The 21,276-nt window shown below is 44.0% G+C and overlaps 1 protein-coding gene across 1 annotated transcript in view; it reads right to left on the bottom strand.

The window, feature by feature from the left end:
* Positions 1–21,276, bottom strand: part of PHF21A (PHD finger protein 21A) — a 194,066-nt gene that overhangs the window by 160,977 nt on the left and 11,813 nt on the right. The window contains 1 exon segment of the mRNA XM_074274334.1: positions 4,148–4,190. The gene's annotated coding sequence lies outside the window, so the exon portion shown is untranslated.

Genomic DNA, 21,276 nt, shown 5'->3' on the forward strand with positions numbered 1-21,276 from the left:
AAAAGGCTGGGAAGGAGTGGGGTGACAGGTAGAAGAAACAGAAAATGGCAATGTCCTAGACAGTGGAGAATGGGAGAGAAGAGAGTGGTCAGCAACGCCACATGCTGCAGAGGCTGGGGAGACTGAGAGGGGCTCGCTGCAATAGCAGACGTTAGGTCATGGGGCAGCTCGGAAGAGAGTGCTTCAGGTGAGTGATGAAGTCCAGGAGGCAGACTGGAGCTGGATGAAGCCCATAGTGTAGACATTTGGCATTTTCAACAAGTCTAGGGCCTTGGCAAAAAGAGAACCAATAGGGATGACGGGAGTCAATGACGGTTTGTTTCAGGGAAGCGTTGGTAGAGCTTTGAGCACGGATGCAAATGTACTATTATTAATATTATTGTGCTTCTGCATTACGATTGTGTTTCAATAGTTCTTACTCCCTCTTTTCAGTGCAGTGCAGAGCTCTCCCGTGCTTCCTCGTTGGGCCTGGATCATGTTGTTCTTACATAAGCTCTCCAGAGAGGATCTCCCCAGTCTACTCAAGGCCTTCCTCTAGGCCTTTGTCTATCTGTGCGTACCACTGCAGCAGCTGGGTCAATTTTTTTTATCATCTTTTCACTATATGTCTGGCCTACCTCCTTTTCCAATCGCATATTTATGGCTAATATCCCTTATATTGCATCTTGAAAACACTGATAACATCCTGCAAGTTTGTTCTGCTTGTGTCATAATACATCTTTCCTTTGGCTTTTGGGTCACCTGTAATTGTGATTCTTTGAAGACTATCTCATGCTTCACAGCTATACACACCTTGGAGAATACCAGGGCTTTTAAAAAATAAGACGGATAGGTTTTGGTATCTGGGACCCCTTGGAATTAATGAAACTGGTGTCCAATCTTCCATATGCAAACTAGCTTCCTTTCGTCTTCTTAATTCAATTCTAGATTAAGTTCATTGCCCTGTTGGCAGAGCCAGTCCTGCTAAAGGTCAAACATGTTTCAGAGTCTGGATAACATGACTGGTCATCCACTTGTTTTTTTCCGTGTGGATTGTCAGGTCAAGCTCTGAAACGGTACTATGTAAGGAAGTCCTATATTATTCCAGATCTTATGTAATGAACACAAGATCAAACATAAACCAGAACACCTAGAAGACCTCGCATTGAACAGGAGTTCCCCTCCAATTTGGATTTTATATTCTCTGTGACAGTAGCCTCCAAAAGTTTTATGCCCAATTTGATACTGGTAATCAGAAGACCAATGCATCTTTTCTGTGGCTACTTCTATCAGGGAATTCTGTATCATTTCACCACATGCTTAGGAGACAATTTGTAGCAAAACAGTTTTTTAAAAACATCAAAACACACAAGATCTCTACATTTCTCAAATTGTGTTACTGCCAAAGATGTAATCTATTGGAGAAAATGGTTAATTGAAATATATCTAAACACTAATATTTTCATCAAGGATAGTTTTTAAAGCAGAGATCATTCTCAAAGATTCTACAGAAATGGAAAGTAGGAATATGAATCACATATAAGTTACTAATATTCTCTTGCTTACTTTTTTTAGGGGAAGTAATATAATTTTTTCCTCAACCATTTGATATTCTCCCTCACTGAAGTATCTCAAAAATGTACCTCACACACAATCCAACTGTTTTTCTCAATTCCATCTTCCTAAATGACATTTCTGTCTTTTCATATACCTTAAGTATTGAGGAATTACAAGTTCAAATATGGTAGATCTACTGTCATTTGTGACAAGAATGGATTGTTACAGAAACACTGTAAATTAGTCCTATTTTCCATCCATTTCATGGGTCTTGCCATGGGATCCAACAGAGTGATTTTTTGGGGGGGGGTGCGTATTAATGTGGAAGAGAAAAATTACATCTTTATTTCAATATAATTGTTTTCCTTTGTAATCATACATAATACATTTTGCATCTAAAAACTTTATTCTGAGAAAGAGGTCAAAGGTTTCACCAAACTGAAATGGGTCGAGTACCCAATAAGTTTAAGAAGTCCTGAATATACCATTCTACCTCCAGTTTCATCTAAAAAAAAAAAAAGCTCTTGGGATGATCTTGCTTAGTTGTGGCTCTTGCAATGAGTTATTATTATTTTGAAAAAGTAATCTTTACTATACAAATGCCTTAATAAAACAACATTAAAAGACTGAATGATGATGATCACTGCTATTTATATATATTTTAAGGTATTACACATATTAACTTATTCGATCCTGACAGTGGATTGTAAGGTGGATACTCCAGGTATGATTATCCTTTTAGACTCAAGTTAAATATTAGTAGTTCAGTGCCAAAGGTAGGAAATAAATCTAGGTCTCAATTTACTTTAAGGCTAGCACTCATTTCACTGTTACCTTTTCATATGATTTCTATGTTACCATTTAGTAATTTTTTCAAATATTCTAATATAGTTCCAGAATATAGCAAAAACACTATGAAAACCACAGAATATCCACTCTTGCTTTGAAGGCTAGTTAGATAGAAATACCATACCTTAGTTTTGGAGTAATAGTGGTTAGCAGCAACAACAACTACACCAACTCTGCTGGATAAAGTATAATTACAAATCACACTATTTTGCCATAGAGTCCTCAGTTAATGAACTCCAGCAAACCAAGCTTTTCACCTAGTCACTGTGCCTTCTCTCCACGGATTATATCCACTGGACTATACATTAAACCTTTCCCTTGCTCCCTCCACCCTTACTTCCCATGCCCTCCCTGCACTGTTAGAAAGTCCGACAAGCCCTGGCTTGGCTGGGAATAATCATGGCCCTACAGCAGCAGCAGTCAGGGCAGGCTCCTCAGCCCCATCCCTGGGCCACCACGGTTCCTCGACCCTGTGGTGGAAGCAAACCTCTCTTTTCTGCGGCCATCTAACGTCTCACCACCAAGCTGCCGGCGCTCTGCTCCAGTTTTGACCACAGATATGGGACCACGTTCTGTCCCTAAAGATGCCTGGTAATGGACGTACATGCACGCCACATGCTGGAGTAGAGCAGATCCTAAGGAGGACAGGGCCTCAGGTGGGGCACTCCTTAGTGAAAGGCTGTTCCATGACCACTAACTGCACGGCAAAGCCCCGTGCCTTACAAAATACACGTCCTTCACCACAAAGGTAAAGGGCCAAGCTTCCTTTAGCACAACCCATCAGTACAAAGTTAAGGAAGGTTTCCTGAGACACAGGTGATTAGGGATGCAACACCATCCATTTTTAAAGCACTAAACCTATCACTCTGTCCTATGAAACTCAAAGGAGGTCTCTAACTTTTGCATTAAGTTACTCACCATTTAATAGAATAAAAAAACAGAATAAAAAAAGAGGGACTTTGTCAGTAGTCTGTCAAAGATCCAACTTTATTTATTTATTGGTTGCAGAAGTCCAAGATTTTTGGGGGGGAGGGGGAGCTGTCAAAATGTATTCTCCAAAAAGAGATGATATTCACTTGATGCTTGGCCACTAAACTCATCTATACAAATTATAAGGTGTCAAATTAGATATCCGAAAAGCCAAGTTCATGGTGACTTCAAAGATTTAATTTGAATTAAATAAATTTTTTTTTACCAAAAAACATATACTATTATTATATGTTTTATTATATTATATTATACTATTATTTTCTCCTCTTACCCCCCCAAATTTTCTCTTCATTAAAAACAATGCAAATATAAGCACTTAGAAATTCAATACTATATACAAAAATCAACGAAACACAAAGTTAAGAATGTAAATAAATGTTTAAGAAGCAGGAATTTTCAAGTCCCACAGTTACATTAATCTAGCCATTTTGCACATAAATTAAGGCCCTTACATTTAACAGCATATTAAGCAATACAAAACACAATGGAGGCCTTAACTTTTGAATTTTTTGACACTTCAATTCTCTAGCTCAACCATTACATTAAGAACATTTTTGGCAGAGAAAACCTTTACATTTGAACAGATTATTAAATATAGGATCATGCCAGGTTTGTAGTATTAGTGGAAACACAAATGAATTGAGATAACAGTCACGTAAAATTAGATAAGAATTCACTTTCACTCAGTGCAAATAGCAGAACTTCATTTCTGGAATAAAAGTCTTTACAAAAATATACTATCTTGGATTATTATCCATAAAGCAAGACTTACCAAGTTTTGGAAAAGTCAGCTCTCCTTCAGCTCTCTGGTCCCCCTATTATAGACAAAAGAAAAAAATAATTAGGCTACAGCAAATATTTCATGATACAAAAGCAAAACTTTAAGGTTTAACAAGTAGCATCTGATTTTGAGAAGAAAAACATGCAACAAAACTTTAACGATAAGAGACTATGTTGAAGTAGATACAATAAGAAAAAAAATCTAAGGATGCTTTAATATTCCCTTCTTTCTAGTTTATTTTTTAAAAAGTCAAATGAGTAGCTGAGGGTTACTTTTTCTCATAAATTATTAAGAAATTAAATACACCTGGTGCCTCTTTATTTGGATAAAATAAATAAAAACATATTAGTTAACCTAGTCTCATCTCCAACTAATGGCCTTGTTTGTTATTTTACATTTTAAAAACCTATTAAATTAATATAGGTAAATCTAAAGTGAACCGGCTCTCTTCAAACTCTTTTGACTGTATTGCATTTAAAATCTGTAACATAATAAATTAAAACTATATCCTGAATTTGCACGTTTGCACGCACACATAGAAATTGAATCTCTTCAATCTCTCATTTTTCATTTCTGAAATTAAAACAGAAATTAAAAAAAAAAAAGATTTTCCATAGTTCACATTCTTAATGAGTGACCAAGGCAGAAGAAAACTTGGGATCTGCAAATCCCTAAGCCTCTGTTTTCAGACTGTAAACATTTATTGTCATTCCCAACGTCCACAAATTCCACTAATTCTGACTGTCTGGGACCTTTACGCCATGTCAAGATCGGAAAAAGCAGCCTTTTTAAGGCATTTGGCAAAAAAATATCATTTGTTTTGTTTCACCCTAATTCTCTAACCTGAAACAGTTTTATTTTTCTATTTTTAATATACTCTTATGAATTCAAGGGTATCTTCATTAAAAGTTATCTTCCTGATGATCTGTTAATACTAAATTACTTAAATCTTCTACACTGGAGGTGCCAAACGTGGCTGCCCCAGCACTCCCTAATGCAGCCCAAACCACATTAAAATGTAATTGGGAAATATTTAACAAATAAATAAAAATACAATATAACGGAGAATATTACATTTTAAAACTAAATCAATACACAGCCCTCAGGGATCCTTCTGTATGGATTAGTGGTTCCTGTTCCTATCTGAGTTGAACACTACTGGTCTACACCACACTCCTAGCCTATACATACACTCCTTGGCGGCAAGGACTTATTGATATTCCCCTAAAGCACAGTGTATTTTAGAGGGAATGGGGGTTAATTGTCTTTATTTGATCATTTAAGGATATTCAAGAAATTTTTAATTAAAATGCCACTTCCAAACAAACAGCAATCATTCCCTACCCAAAGCTATTTATTTCATCATTCCATTTCATATTCATTTCTCTTTATCAGCCCTTTTAAAAGTTTTCAGGCCTTCTAAGAAAGATGTAGAGGGTTATAATTTAGGAGTTTTAAATAGAGATTGACCCCAAGTTAGGAGCAACTGTTGATTAACTGCTGTTTGCTATAAATACAATTTAAAACAAAATAATAATCATCGCAATCATAATAATAGCATCTACGTAGGGCTTTAAGGTTTGCAAAACACCTCAAAAATATTATCTCAGTTAATACTCACCCTAGGAGGTAAGTATAATTATTATAGTCATTTTACAAATGAGGAAACAGAATATGGTGAAGTGCCTTGCCCAGGGTCACACAGCCACTAAGTGTTTATGGCTATATGTAAACTCAGGTTTTCTGACTCTTAAATCTCAGGCTCTCGCAGGGGCTACATAAAGCAGCTTTCTTTGTGGTGGCAAAGAACTGGAAACTGAGGGGATGCTCATCATCTGGGGAATGGCTGAACAAGCCATACTATATTAATGGAACAGAATGCGATTGTGCTGGAAGAAATGATGAGCAGGTGGATTTCAGAGAAGCCTGGAGAGACTTACATGAAATGATACAAAGTGAACTAAGCAGGACCAGGAGAACATTGTGCACAGTAACAGCAAGGCTGTGCAATAATCAACTACAGATGACATAGCTCTTCTCAGAAATACAGTGATCCAACAATTCCAAAGCACTCATGATGGAAAATGCCATCCACGTTCAGAGAAAGAACTATGGAGCCTGAATCCAAGCCTATTTTCACTTTTTTTCCCCCCATAGATTTTCCCTTTTGTTCTGTTTCTTCTTTCACAACATGACTAATGTGGAAATATGTTTAACATGATTGTACGTATATGAGCTATACTGGATTACTTGCCATCTTGGAGAGGGGAGATAAGAGGAGAGGGGAAGTAGAAAAATTTAAAACTTAAAACTTATTAAAAAAATAAAGTTGATGTAATTGGAAAAAATAAAATACTATTAAAATAAAAGTAAAAAGGGCTATATAAGCCATAAAAGGTAGTGGAAAGATTCAGACCATAAGAAATGTGAAGAGGGGGACAGACAGATTCATGAAAGACTTGGCCTCTGAAATAGGGCCTGAAGGAAGGGAGAAACTTCTCTGGTAGGTGGGAAAGACTCTTTTAGGCACATGACAGGACATGAGGGAAGGCTTGGAAATGAAGAGTCCTGCTGGCCTACACAGAAATGTTTGGGATAAGAATGGAAAGGTAAGTTGTGGAGGATCTTACAGAATCAATCGTATGTATTTTATTCAATAGATAAAAGGAAGACACTAAAGGGTTTGGGATAGAGGAAAGATATAAACAGTGATATGCTAGAAAAATTAATTGTGTGGTGAGTAATGCAAAAGGACTAAAGAGACCATAGGTGTGAAAATATTAGGGCTTAAGCTGAGAAAAGACAGATTCAGAAAAAATATAGAAATAGACAACAAACTGGATCTGTGATGTATTACGAAACGTCAGAGTTGACTCCAACATTATTACGAGCCAGAGGCTATTGCTATCAAGAGAAATAAAAATCCAAAAAATTGGGGAGTGAGACGGGTGGGGCAGAAAGAAGGAGAAGGATGTTGAGGCTGGCTCTGGACATGTTAGATTTGATGTCTTGGTGAGGGGCGTCCACCTAGATCATGAGTGAGGAACATGCAGCCCACGGACCATATATGGCCCATGAAATCATTTGATCTAGCCAAGAGATGACGAGCTGAAAGCTAAGTACAACCTCCCTGCTTAAGTTTTTTGTATGGTCCGAGAACGATGTTATAAATATCCAAAGGGCCCTTGGCAGGAAAAAGGTTTCCCATCCCCGATTTAGATGGAGATAATTCAACAGAAAGTTGGGAAAACAGGACCAGACTTCTGGGAAAAGGTTGAAGATGGAGATAAAAAATGTGAAAGTCATCGGCATCCCTAACAGATCTTCTTGCCAATATTTGGTCCCAGAGTTCATCCTTAACTGATGAAAAGGAACAGCAGAATTTTAGGGCTAGATCCAGTTCCTTTACTTTATTTTTCAGATGGAAAACCCAAAACTCAGAGAGGTTTATGTGTCTTGCCACGGGGCCGTTAAATGGGAGAAGCTGAGGATCAGCTCAAGGCTCAGGCCAGAGCCAGCTTTCTCACAGGCCCAGGGCCACTCCTCTTTAAGAGAACAGGGCCTGGCACCGGGGACCAGGCTGCCAGCACAGCAAAGGCCGGCAGTCCCAAGGTGTGCCCTTCAAGCAGGGGCTGTGAAATCTGAATGAGGCCAGAGAACAAAGCAAATCGATGTCAAAAAACAAACACACAAACACCACATCGAAACACCGAAGTGAAAACACGGCTTTAAAGAGAAGCTTTTCTTGTCACAGGGAGAAGGGGGAGAAACTGTTGGGGAAGTGAAAAAGGAGAAAAGCTTAATAGTTCATCTATATTTAAACAGGAAGACTGAGGGTCACATAAAATACTGAAATCCTTTGGTCCAGCTGCCAAAGCACAGGACCTGCTCAATCCCCCGCCTCGGGTCACCACAGTACTCCTGGCAGCCATCCTCATTCCTCTTTCCCTCTACAGCTCAGGACAAGCTGGGCCTCCCTCCCACCTCACCTGGCCCCCCTCTCCCCGAGGACCATTAACTTCCTCTGAGGTTCAGCTGGGGGGTGGGGGAGCTCCTTTGCTAGGAAGTCTTTCCTGGTTCACCAGGAAATTATCTTGCTCTTCCTCAATGGAATAAATGCTTTTCTTTCCCTGCTCCCAGCTCTGCCCCATGGCCATGCCATAGCCAGACCACAAGTTCTTTAAGAGCAGGGGCATTTCTGGTTGCTTAAGAAATGTTTGCTGAATGTGGAACAATAAAGTACTATTTAAATGCAATTTATTACTCATCTAAGGTTGCTGTTCATGACCCAATTTGGAGTTTTCTTGGCAAACACTGCGTGGTCTGCCATTTTTTCCTCCAGTTCTTCTGATAGATGAGGAAACTGCGGCAGACAGGGTGACGGGACTGGGCCAAGGCCACACAGCAAGGAAGTGTCTGAGGCAGGATTTGAACTCTAAGCCTGGTGCCCTGTGCGTCCCCTAGCTGCTCTAGGCCAAAAATGGCAAATGAGGGTCCCCCTAGGAAAGGAGAAGGGAGGCAGGACTCCCAGCTTGCACTTCTGGGGTCTCTCCCTTCCATCTCTGCCATGCCCCCCATCAGCTGGTATTGCTGAACGACTCCAGCACTGAAGGAGGTTAAAAACTCCATCTTAGGTTTTCCCAAGGTCTAGAATGGATTGGAGAGCACATGCATGTATGTATGTGTACGTGTGCATTAGGGGAAAGAAGGCTGGGCCGGGACACGATCCAAAACTAAGGCTTGGGGAGTCCCCCAAGCAGCAAGGGTGTCAGCTAGAGCACTGGGCTGAGGGCCAGGGAGACTCGTCCTCTTAAATTCACAACTGGTCTCAGACACTTCCCAGCTGTGTGATCCTGGGCAAGGCTTCACCCCATCTGCCTCAGTTTCCTCATCTGTAAAATGAGCTGGAGGAGGAAATGGCAGACCCTCCTGGATCTCTGCCAAGAAAATTCTAAATGGGTCGGATATAACTGAAACACTGAACAACAACAAAATCCAAGTTTCTTTTATTTGACCTCCCTAAATTTTGTGGTTTAAGTACCACACACATCAGCGTTCTCTCCCTCTCCCTTTCTCCCTCTGTCAATACTTACAGTAATTAAAAGTTAAAAATACACATGTTGATTTTCTTAAACTACACATGTGTTGTTGGAAAACTACATCCAGAATATATGAGCTTATTTTAAATATCTATTCTTTTTGAAAGTTGGCAAAAAAAATAGCCATCATTAGTCCACTGAATTAGACATAACTTCAGTTCCCAATCAAGTCTCTCATGATCTTTGTTAAATTCAACAATTCAATGTGAACCTGTGAACTCTTGTTCAGTATCTGGCTAAGCAAAAGGCCTGTGCTAAGTGCTGGGGATACCAGGAGACCAGCTTAGATTCTCAGAAGGGAACAGCTGGGGTGAGCCCTTCTCGCCTCCCTCCTCCAGCACTTCTTCCACATGTCCTGAATGGACTGACACCTGCTGCCCCCAGCCAGCCGCCCCACTGCACCTCTCTAGAGCCGAAGCCTCTGCTTCTTCCTGCAGGCTTCGCAGACGGGCACTGGACAGAAGGGCAAGTTCTTGCCGGGATGGTAGCAAGCCGGGCAGTCGGACTGGAACAAAGAGGCCGCGGAAGAGAGCGACAGGAAATAAATCTGGAAAGGTGGGGATGGTGCTCAGAGCGAAGGGGGGGCTCTAAAGAACTCCAAGTGGGAACTGACTTGTGTCTTTGGAAGATTATTCTGAAAGCCAAGTCGAAGTTGAAGGGAGGAGGAGATTAAATCAGGGAGACCAATTAGAGGAGAAGGCCTGAATCAGAGTAGTGGCTCTGTGAGTGGACAGCAGGAAACCAGGCAAAAACTGCTGTCGGGTGCACTTGGCAAAGACTGAGAAATATGGGGGAAGGGGAAGATGGAGGGAGGGCAAGAGGAGTTATCCATGTAGAGCAGCCCCAGAGCAGGAATTCTAGTTTATCCAAGTAGCCAGTTAAGAGACTGTGGCTGTCCCAAGCCTTCTGCCCCCGTCAGACCACCTGGGAGAGACTCTGTTCAGCACAGGGCACAGCTTAGGAAAAACCAGGACATAGTGGCAAGAGTCTGAGAGGGCCTGGGAGGACACAGGGATGAGGGATGTTTGGAAGAACAGAAGGGCGGCCCAAGGAGCCAGGCTTCCTTAAGTATCCCTAAAGGAGACTGGCCTTATTCTACCCCCACCCCCAAGCCAGGTCTAGGAGCAGTGGGTGGCCCTGGCAAGGACTGTGCAGACCCAAGAGGAACGGCCTTCCTTAGGAGCAGACAGAAATCAGCCATCGGCTGCTCCCTGTCAGGCCCAAGGACATGCTGGGCCGGGGGCAGCTGTGGGGACGCCTTTCTGATTCGTGTGTTTTCCAAAGGGAGAAATATGGAGAAGAGTTGAGATGAAAGGGAAAGATAGTGAGTTCCATTATGTACATAGCAAAACTTTCATCTTTTAATAGTTATAACATTAACCTTATTTTTAAAAACCCTAACAATCCACTGTTTCACAGGTGCAATATACACTGAGAAAAATGTTTTATAAACTTTAAAGTGCTATACAATGTCAAGTGGAGGCCTTAAGTATATTAAGAAAGAATACACTTTTTAATCAACAATAACTGGATCTGACTAAATTATTTACATCAAACTAATTTAAAATTATCCAACTCCACTGCAAACTTCATACACTAGAGTTTAATAGGAAATAGAGTAACAGGAAATAAGTTGTTTTATAAGAGACACAATTACATTCACAGATTGTCTCCAAACTTTCAAAACTAAAGATTTCAATGTTTTCGCTCAGCAGAAAGTAGTAAAGCTCACTGGACATTTAGGTCGACCTTTTGATCTGCTCTTCTCTAGCTCAAGTAATGATGAGTTTGAAATAACTACAATGCAGGCAGCTTCAAGGAGAAGCAAAGGGTCTGAAGCAAATCTTAAAAACCCGGACAGAAACTAAAACTACTGACCACGAGGCATCAAGCGTGGCAAAGAATAGCCATAAAGCAGAAATCCACCCGAATATCAGAAAGCTTTCACTGCCTTTACTTTGCTTGGGAAGCTTCAGACTCCAAAGATGTCCTGGACCACGTGGCTCTGCACGCCCCACCACACTGTGTCGCCGTGACCTTGCTGAGGCTCGGCTTCTTCCTTTCTACATGAAGGTACCGGTCCAGATGACCTCTCAGGTCCTGTTCTGGCTGATCTCTAACAACTGCCCTAAAAACGGGCATCCTCTTCTCTGTGCTCCAAGTCTCGAGTTGATTCCCAATTCTCAGCATCCCCTCCTTCCCTGTGCCTTGCCCCAAGGCCCGGGCAGGAGCCCATGTTCAGCAGGAAGCCCCTGGATCCCCCCCCAAAATCGGGGCTACCACCCTCTCATCCCAACTGGCTTCTCTGTAAGTTCTCCATGTAATTTGTTCACTTGCTAGCCATGTGCCCGTGTCCCGGAAGTCTGGATCACTGTAAGCTCCCAGCAAGGGGGGGGTCGCTACGTTCTTTCTGGGCGTCAGCACTGGCACCTACCAGGACCCCTCATACCCTATGGTGACGTGACTGCTTTTCAGTCACATCCAACTCTTCTGGACCCCGGTGGGGCTTTCTTGGCAAAGACGCGAGTCTGCCGTGTCTTTCTCCAGCTTGTCTGACAGAGGAGGAATGGCAGCGCACAGTGACTTGCCCAGGGTCTGAGGCCGGACTGGGCTCCGGCCCCCGTGCTCCCTGCACTACAGCGCCCGAGTCATCCCTGCTGGCTCTCCAACCAGACGGGGAGAATTGTCTAGGGTCACCCAAGTGATCCAGGGCACTGGTGACAATAAAATGGGACGGCGTGGGCAAACGCGCCTACTATTCACTCAACACTTACTACTGGCAAGGCGCAGTACCGGAGGCGACAAGAAAGGCCAGAGGAGCTGGGCTTGGCGGCTCTCTGCTAGGTTCGGGGGCCAACCAAGCCACAGCTATCCTCACTAACAGGTTTGCTCTCGTGGAGATCAGAGTGGGGTCAGACCTGGAGAAGCCCCCTCTACTTCCAGCCTGAGAAGACCAACAAGCTCTAGTCTTTAAAACAAATAAGCAAAAATAAGTGTTGTAGATGAATAACTGAAAAAAATAGCCCCAAGAAGGGACCAGCAAAGGTCTCTTGCAGAGGGTAGAAATAATTACTTCCCCACAACCAAAAAATACAATTTTAAAAATTTAATAAAAAAACACAATTGGTGAGAGAGACAAACCCCACGAAGTCACTAAACTACCAGATCTGAGATCTACAGTTCTAGCACCATCTAAGTGCTAGAGTTCATTTCAATTAATACAAAGGCAAAAACAGGAGGTAGTATTAGCCCTCCAGGAGCTTACATCCTACTAGGAGGACATAACATGTACCTAAATACAAGGAAAACGGAGGTAGAGAAGGGCAATAATAATGGCAGGGTGAGAGTGGAGATGGGAAAAGGCTTCCTAAAAGAGCCACCTGCCCCTGTGCCTTTGGGAAGCCAAGGAATCCAAGAACCAAGGGGAGGCAGGAGGCAAGAACCGGAGTGTCCCAGGGTACAGAATGTCTGTCAGGAACTTCGGTGGGACCCCACAGCTCCTAAGGGCTGTGGAAAGAGGGCTGGAGAGCCTACCAGCAGCTGGGAGCCAAAGAAGACTTGTGCACCAGGAAATCAAACCCTGAAAGCGTGGGGAGGCAACAAACCAAACCCCCAAACCCAGAGGCCCCGGGTCTCCGCTCCCGAGAGCACTCTCATTTACGGCGCAGACCTGCCCTTGTGGGGTCTGACATCAGTGCTGAGATGGGCGAGGAGACTTCCGGCCTCATCACGGGCAGGGGGACAGGGACCCTCCTTCTCAGGCTTTCCCGGCTGTAAACACTTCTAAGTCATCACATCATCACTTCAGCGTCCTAATTACAGATCAGAATTCGTGAACCAACCTCCATCCCCTGACGACCCAGCTCCTGTTTTAACAACGCCGGGAACCCCAGGACCCAAACTCTTGCCATCAATAACAAAAAAACAAGCGAGGAACTGGCGAGGCACGACAAAGGGATCCGGGCTTCGCTGGGTGCTCGGGGATTTCAGCAGGGGCCTCCTATTAACACTAATGGGAGATCTGGGTGTGAAACAGAAGCAGGGGAGGAGATTCAATGCCCAGAACAGCATCTACAGGAGCTTACTTGGGAGTTGGGCTCCCAGCAATGGGATAATAGCCCCAAATTCTGGTGTCTCTAAGGCCCAGGGATAATTCAAACAATCACTAAAGAAGGTCACCGGTAAACACCAAATTAAGACATATACAAGAAAAAGATTTGTCCTCCCAAATTTAAACCATTTTTAAATACCAAGGGAATCCTTTTTAAAACAAGCTGAAGAAACTAGTGAAACAAAGACACTAAGAAATCTCCTCAAACACAAAAAATTCAGGAGAATTCCAACCAAAACAAAACAAAGCCGCACACTCCCAGAGCTCGGTTAGCCCAGCTAGAGCCAAAAGTCTGTCCAAAAGCACAAGTGACACAAAACTCCTCCCCCAACGGCACCAGAAGCCACTACAATCCTTGCTTTTCAAACCCAGGGCTTCATGGCCGGCCCAGAACTCTCCGAGCACTTCTAGACCAGCTGTCCCGAGCTGCCAAGGAAGGACCCCAACTCCAGAAAGAAAAACCTCTGGGCTGCTTGCCTTATTTCTCAACTCAGACCTACTGCACTCACCAGGCTGGAAAACGAGCAGGTGCCTTTCAGGCTACAGAAAAATTAGTGAGTCTCGTACACACACAAACACGAACACGGAGAGGATGATGCGCTTTCACCTGAGGGGACTTAAGAAATACAAGGCTTTGCTGCAGGCCTACAAAACTCAGAACAGGCCTAGCAGATTTCTCATGGCAAAGAGGTACAGGGCAAAAAAGCCAAGACTTTATCCCAAATCTACATTTCAAAGCTAAAAAAAAATTAACAGCATTTCTTCAGATCAAGTAGCCCTGGTGATTGCTTAATCCATTTCTAAAAGACAGAAAGGAAAAATAAGACTCCAACCCAACAGAAAATTAGAATCTTTTCTACTAACTGCACATTCAGCTATGGAGCACAAACAAAATAATCAGGTAAAGGCTCCAAACTAAAAAAAAAAAAATGTTTTTGTGCTTTTTCACATTAAAAAAACAAAAAAACAAAAACACCTCAGTCTTTGATTCAACACACGGACTTTTTTGTTGCTGTCATTGCTTTCATTATCATTTTTAAAATTTGGATATTGAAATGTCCCTGGCAAATTCAAACAGGATATAGGAGAATTTGACTTTTTGAGGCAAAACAAAAACAAAAGAGAGCAACAAGAGTCTGAAACCCAAAGTCTTAATCACACTGATAAATGATACTAAAACTTGAAAGTGAAAGTAATACAAATTCCCCAAAAAGACTTATTTGTTCGACGTTAAAGTTAGCTTTTAAAACCACAAAATATATTTTCTTAACAGAAGGCTGAAATCAGGGCTCCTATTAACCTTGTTTAAAAAAAAAATCCCATGAGCATAGATTTTTTTTTTTTTTTGCTAAGTCTCTTCATCAGAGCAGCAGGGGGTCCCATTAGGCACCCTATTTTACTTCTACCTAATAAATAATGTTAGCTGTGCGTTATTTCCATGGAAACCCAGCACAGCAAAGCCCAGTTAAATGAATACCAGTTAAAGGAGTAAGTTTTCTTTTAAATGAGACTTTTCCTGCTCTGAACAAACACTCCTGGAGAATACTACAAAGTCTTCCTGAGTGAGATTGTACAACCATCTCTGGTGCAGAGCAAGCTTAATAAAAGTCCAGCTAAATAAGCATCCCCTCTCCGCCTTACACTAAATACTCCAAGCAACATCACAACATTATGGGCACATTTTCGACACGCTGCCCTGGGGCCTTGCTGCACACCTCCCATTGACTGCTTCTCCAGGCGCTGGGCTGGAATAATTACCCCTAAGGGTTTAATTTAAACTAATAAAAGCAAAGAAATTCCGAGGTGAGGCTGTCTCACCTATCTAGTAGTGGCTGGATAATGAACAGGCCCCACATGTGCATCCGTTCGACTTCCGACAGAGCAGCGAGAGCACCGCCCTCGCTTCCTAGTCACTGGAACTATTAACTCCAAGAACCGGAGGTCGATAAAGTGCCCCTTGTTTCGGCAAGCCAATGAAAGCTTCCACACAAATGAGCTACACCCCGTTACATTCTAGCATCCCAATAACTGCCCACGGAAAATGAAAATGAAGGGATGCCGATGGAAGTGGAGTTAATACGGAATCATAAAACAACTGGAGAGCTGACCAACTACTTGTGTGAAGCTCCTCGAGTAACCTCTGCCCGTCCGACAGGGGCCGCTATTATGACTACGGTCACTGCTTGTCCTTCGTTCTCCAAGAGGGCCGGGCATCAGAGAGCCGGTGCCAGGACACCAAAGTGACATGGACTGAAGTGAGGGGGGGCTGGACAAGGTCACCTGCCTCACGTTCCCCTCCAGAGCCACCCGGGGCTCCTAGCCTCATACAGCTCAGGAGGTCTGGAGATGGCTCTGGATGCAGTGGGAGCCTTTTTAAGCCAAGGTCGTTAAGGGGTCTCAGTTTGCCTGAGGTCACCGCCATTCAGTGATTAAGGTGAGGTGAGAGAGTGACCTCTATAGTAGCCCATATTGAAAATGCTAGCGATAGGCCAGTGTCCACAATACGAAACATAATTAATGCAATGGTGACTGACATCCTTCTCAGTAATTTCTAATAGGCAAAAGCCTGACTGGGCAAAACTAGATTTTCTTCAGCATTAAGTGACCCTCAGTAACTGAGTGGTGGGTCTCCATCTCTATACACTTTACTACAGCCTAGTAAATAAACGTGATGACCAGAAACCGTTTTGACCTTAAAAGTTGATCATTTCCCACATATCCATGAAACACATCAACAGACACTTTTGCACTCCGTGTTTTTGAGAACAGCAAAATTACCAATTCAACACACACACAGATCAAGGAAACAAACCGAAGGCTTTCAATCAAATATTTATCCTTCATATGTCCTACATAATCCAAATACTGTGTTAAATGTGCACCTTTTCAATTTAAACCCAGTATCGCCACTAAGAAAACTACCTCTGCTAATGTTCAAACCTCCCATTTCCTTAGCACAACAGCACAAGAGAAAATTTCTAAAAACTTCCAAAACTTGGGGAAAGAATGGCTGCGAAGTGTTTTTCTAACATAAAATGCTAATGCCACGTAAATTATCTATACATAATAACGCAGCATCAGAGTCAGATTTGTAGTGCTCTTAACAACATCTACTCAAGGCTTTCTACCCTTAGTTACTAAGGGGGGAATTATTACTAAGGTTCTGTACTCCAGGAGAATGAAAATACTTTAATATTAGCATCATAAGACGTTCGGATTACTTTTACCACCTGGCTCACAGCTGCAACAAGACAAATTAAGGCAATCTTCTTCCATGCTTTGGACTGGATGGGCATAATTAACACCTCCTGTCCTCCAAAAGTTGACAGCTCCCTGACCCCTAACTGCCAGCAGGTAACAGCTCTGAGGGGGGCCGGAGCCCACTCTTCCTGGCTTCCCCCGGATTCTAGTCCAAAGCGGCTTTATAACACAAAGGCTCCCATAAATACACCCCAAAGGGGATGCTAAGTCATCACTGAACTTCTGCTCAGACTCTGTCAACCTTGGGGTCAACCTCCTGGAATGGGTCCTGAGGGATAACCAGAGCGCAGCATCTCCGCAGAGGCTGACTTCTGACCTTGGGACTAGAATAAATGACTGAGGAATTGAATGGTTTCCAATTTCTAGAAGGGAGAGGATCTTGGAGCTTGTCCTTTCTCTGGATCTCCTCTACAAAATGAAAAGACTGCACTAGATAATCACTGGGGTCCCTTTGAACTTCAAAATATCTGCTAAGCCTAAGATCTTAATTTCTCTGCACTCACAAGGCTTTTTAAAATTAAACATTTTCTTAAAGAAGCACAAAGAGTGCAAATGAAAGTCATTCTGCCAATGGAATGAGCCCTCTCTCGAGTGGGGAGCGAAGTTCCCTTCTGGAGAACCTCTGGAACCTTCATGTAGAAAGTAAGTAGCCGTCAGGTGGAAATTTTGTAGAGAAGCTTCCGGCTTCAGGAATGTCCTGGAAAGCATCGCCCCTGAAATGCTCTAATTTTGTAACTCGCAATTGCCAACTACAGTTGTTCAGGTGAATGCAGCGTGCTTGTGAGCCCAAGGAAGTCCTTCTAAAAATCACCCGGGGTAGACTCGGCAGTCAGAGCATCCTCCCGGTGCCCGCCACCCAGTGAATTTCACTCCACGAGCCTTCACACAGCATCACTGACTTTCCTGGAAATGGGGGGTCCTAGACTTACAGCTTGTTGGTTCCTCAGAGTCCACCTAGTCCTAGTCCATTGGGCTAAGCAGGTGCGGAGCAGGTCTCCAGAAGCTTGTCATCAATCAGGAGGACAGGAGACACAGTCCCCCCAGATTCTGTCTTGTGGAACAGAGAGAAGCACTGGGGGCTAGCTAAGCATATGGGTGAGTGTGAGTGGCCAAATTCCCAAAGAGCAGTCGTCAAATTCTCCACTTGGAAGAGCCCTAGAGCAGGGTAGCGGGGCTCTGTGGCTGACCCAGAACTGCTTCTCATGATCCTGGGAGAGACAGCAAAGCCACTGGGTAAAAGAATCAGGATCCACAAGTCTCTCCTCAGGCTGGGGCAAACATTCTCCACCCAGTTGTCATAGGGACCTTCTTCAGCACTTGTCTCCCTCTGTCCCCCATCCCATAAACTACAGCCGTTCCCCTGACGTCCCTCCCTGACCTGTGCAGTCTTCCTTCACCTCCCTCCTTCTGACATCAGGGTCCCCTCCAGGGACATGGGTCTCCCCGCTGCTCCGGGGCACCCCCATCTCCCACTTCCAAGCGCTCTCCCTCCTCACCAGCCCCTGCTTTCCTTCCCAGCTCAGCTCAAACCCTTCTTTCTGCAGGACGTCCTTCCTGGATCTCCTTCATCTGAAGCCTTTCCTCTGAGGTTATCTCCCCCCATCCTGTCCACGTCTTGTTGGGACACGGCTGTTTCTGCATGTGATCTCCTCCATCAGACAGTCAGCTGCTTGAGATCAGGGACTGTCTTTTGCTTTTTCTTTTCACCCCCAGTGATTAGCACAGTGCCTGGCACATTATAAGTGATTAATAAAAGCTTGATAACTGACTAAATGATGATGAGATTTACCAGAAAGGAATGTGAAATCTTTCACTTGGATTAAAAAAAAAAAACCACCCTGAAAAGTACAGAATAAGGCAGGACAATTGGACAACAGTGCCTGAAAAGGGGTGCTTCAGCCTGAGCCAGCGGGGGGGCAGCTGACAGCAGAGCCCAGGCGAGAAGGGGCAGAACCAGACCCCTGGGCCTGGTCAGACCAGAGAGGAGCGGCGGGCTCGTTGACAACCAGTTCTGAATGGACACAGTATGGGGTTCGAGATCCTGCTGGGAAGACAGGTCGCAGGAGCAGCAGGCACGGGAGCCAGGGGAAAGGCTTCCTGGGAACGGGACAATGGCCTTCCAGAGCCCTTAACTACAGCTAGACTCGGCAGCACCAGCTAAGAGTCGCACTCATACAGATTCTGGCTTAATGTAATAGAAAAGTACCCATAGGGGCAGCTGGGTGGCGCAGTGGATAGCGCACCAGCCCTGAATTCAGGAGGACCCGAGTTCAAATCTGGTCTCAGACACTTAACACTTCCTGGCTGTGTGACCCTGGGCAAGTCACTTAACCCCAGCCTCAGGGGAAAAAAACCAAACCCACAGCAGAGTGGGCTGAGGCAAGAGTGAGACGGCGGGCGTTCTTGCTTCAGTTACATTCTGGGCAACCTGTGACTCTATGATGAAGGGAGGAGAGGGGACCAGAAAGAACCGAGAGCTCCCGGGGAGATGGAGCTGGTGTCTGGTACAGTCACCTGGAAGAGAGAATCTTGGGAAGGGCCTTGAAACGACAGAACCATGAGGGAAAGGTAATTAACCATCCCACCTTAGACATTCAAACTCAAATATAAGCCCCCCCAACAACTCTGCACCCCAGAGTTCAGCAAAGGCAACACACACTCGTTTAGTATAGAAAAAAGGAATGAGCCTAGGAAAAGACAAGGAGTAACTTCTCAGAGCAAAACGCCCGAATTCAAAAGGCAAGAAAGTAACTCGTGCCAAGCAGAGAACCCCCACCACTGAATTCTAGACTCCGGCCTGAAAATGATGGTCGACTCCAAGACCATTTGAAGAGAGAGGTGACTGTGCCTGGAGTGGGGCGTGCCGGCAACCAGGGCCGGGAAGAAGCTCACAGCACTCTGCCCAAGGTCCCCACCAGAACCACTGCTTCCATGGGACGGCAGGGCGCCTCCGAACAGGAGGGCCCGGCTTCAAGGACCGCTCCGGACGCATCCCAGCTAGGTGCTCTCCCCCAGGACTCCCTCGGCTTGGGAAAGCTCAGGCCCCTTCCTTCCCCTCCCAGGCTGTGTGGGGTCGCGGGAGCAAACACCGGCGTGCCCTGGCGTACCCTGCCCAAGGTTTACCACTTTTCCCATTAGTTATCACACAAGGCGGCTGTCCACGCGCGAGTTCTCTCAGGCAGCAACCGAGCAAACGTGACCCGCTATAGCCCATCAGTGGTGAGGCGCCGGGCCAGCCCCGGCCCTGACCCGATGCCGAGCGGCCCTCTGTGAGCTGGGGCCTTCAAGTCATCGGCGGCAAAATAACGCAGAGTATCCAAGGGCTTGTAATGGCTGTAAAGTGCCCTGAAATATTCAAAAGGCGCTGTTAAACTTAAGACAGAGTCCTGCTTAGATGGTTCTTCTTCCCGCATCATTTACGGGCAAGAACTTACACTTTTCTCATATCCTTTTCTCCAAAAAGCAGGGAGGGGGTTGGAAATGGGGTAGCTGGGGAGACAGTGTCCTCTCCAGATAAATCTTTCTAAATGTAGTCATTCCTCATCGGGGAAAGGGGAAGCCACAGACAAGGAGAATGGAATTTGATAAATGATCCTTAAATTCCCTTTAACATGAATTACAAAGCTTGAAAATAAAATTGCTTTTTCATATTTAACTAAAAAAAAATCTCCAAATTTTATGAATTCTAAAATGTAGAACATGTGTTTAGGCAAATTTAGGGAAAAGCTCCGAGAGTAATAACAGGCGTGCACAACAGAGTTTTCTATAGGCACACAGGATCCGTCCCTAATGATTCTAACACTGCACTGTTCGGGAAGCGAGCCCTGTAAATCTGGTTAAGAGCCCCCAGTCAGCTTCTCTCCACACTGAGATACACACTCTAATTCTGCACTTCAAGAAGAGGGCAAATCAGAGGTGATCGGGTACAATCTTTTGAAAGGTCCCTCCCTTTCCTTTCTTTCTTTCTTTTTTTTCCCTCTAGTAATATTACATTGGTGCTAGTAATCTTTTAGACACACCCTCCAAAAAAAAAAAAAAAAAAAAAAGCAAAGAGGGAGGGGAAAAAGAAATGCCTACAGTGCTAGCTACCGAAAATTGTAAATGTCTAATATAATGATTAACCTAAACATAATACAAGAAATGCGAAACACTCCTCTCACCCGATGGGTAACGTGCTCATATTTACACTCCAGAGCACTAGGTTTGTCGTGAAGCTCCCTTTTGAGGCTACACCACATATTATCCCACACATGCCTCGAAAGGTACAGTAAAGGTCAGAGCCTCTCGGATTCTGCATTTCTGGATGTGCAGATTTAAAACATGAATCCTTAATGCTACACCACAAGCTGATGCTTTCCACATCAACATGTACCCCTGTGGCAATGTATTGAAGTACATATACACAAGATGCGCAGTATTCAATTTATACTAATTTCCCTTAAATATATGTACATGTAGCACACGCAGAAAATGAATAGCGAGTGGAACAGTGCTGGGCTGGGGGTTCTGTGAACTTGATGCAAGGAGAATGGGAGCTACTGCAGTTCCCTCCATTGACATCGTAAAGTTGCCACATTTTCTGGGCTCTCTTTTGAATTAATGTGACATCTGTTCCAAGTACAGCATGCTAACATTTTACTAAAAGATAT

This window comes from Sminthopsis crassicaudata, chromosome 6, assembly GCF_048593235.1.
Source record: "Sminthopsis crassicaudata isolate SCR6 chromosome 6, ASM4859323v1, whole genome shotgun sequence".
Taxonomy (NCBI): domain Eukaryota; kingdom Metazoa; phylum Chordata; class Mammalia; order Dasyuromorphia; family Dasyuridae; genus Sminthopsis; species Sminthopsis crassicaudata.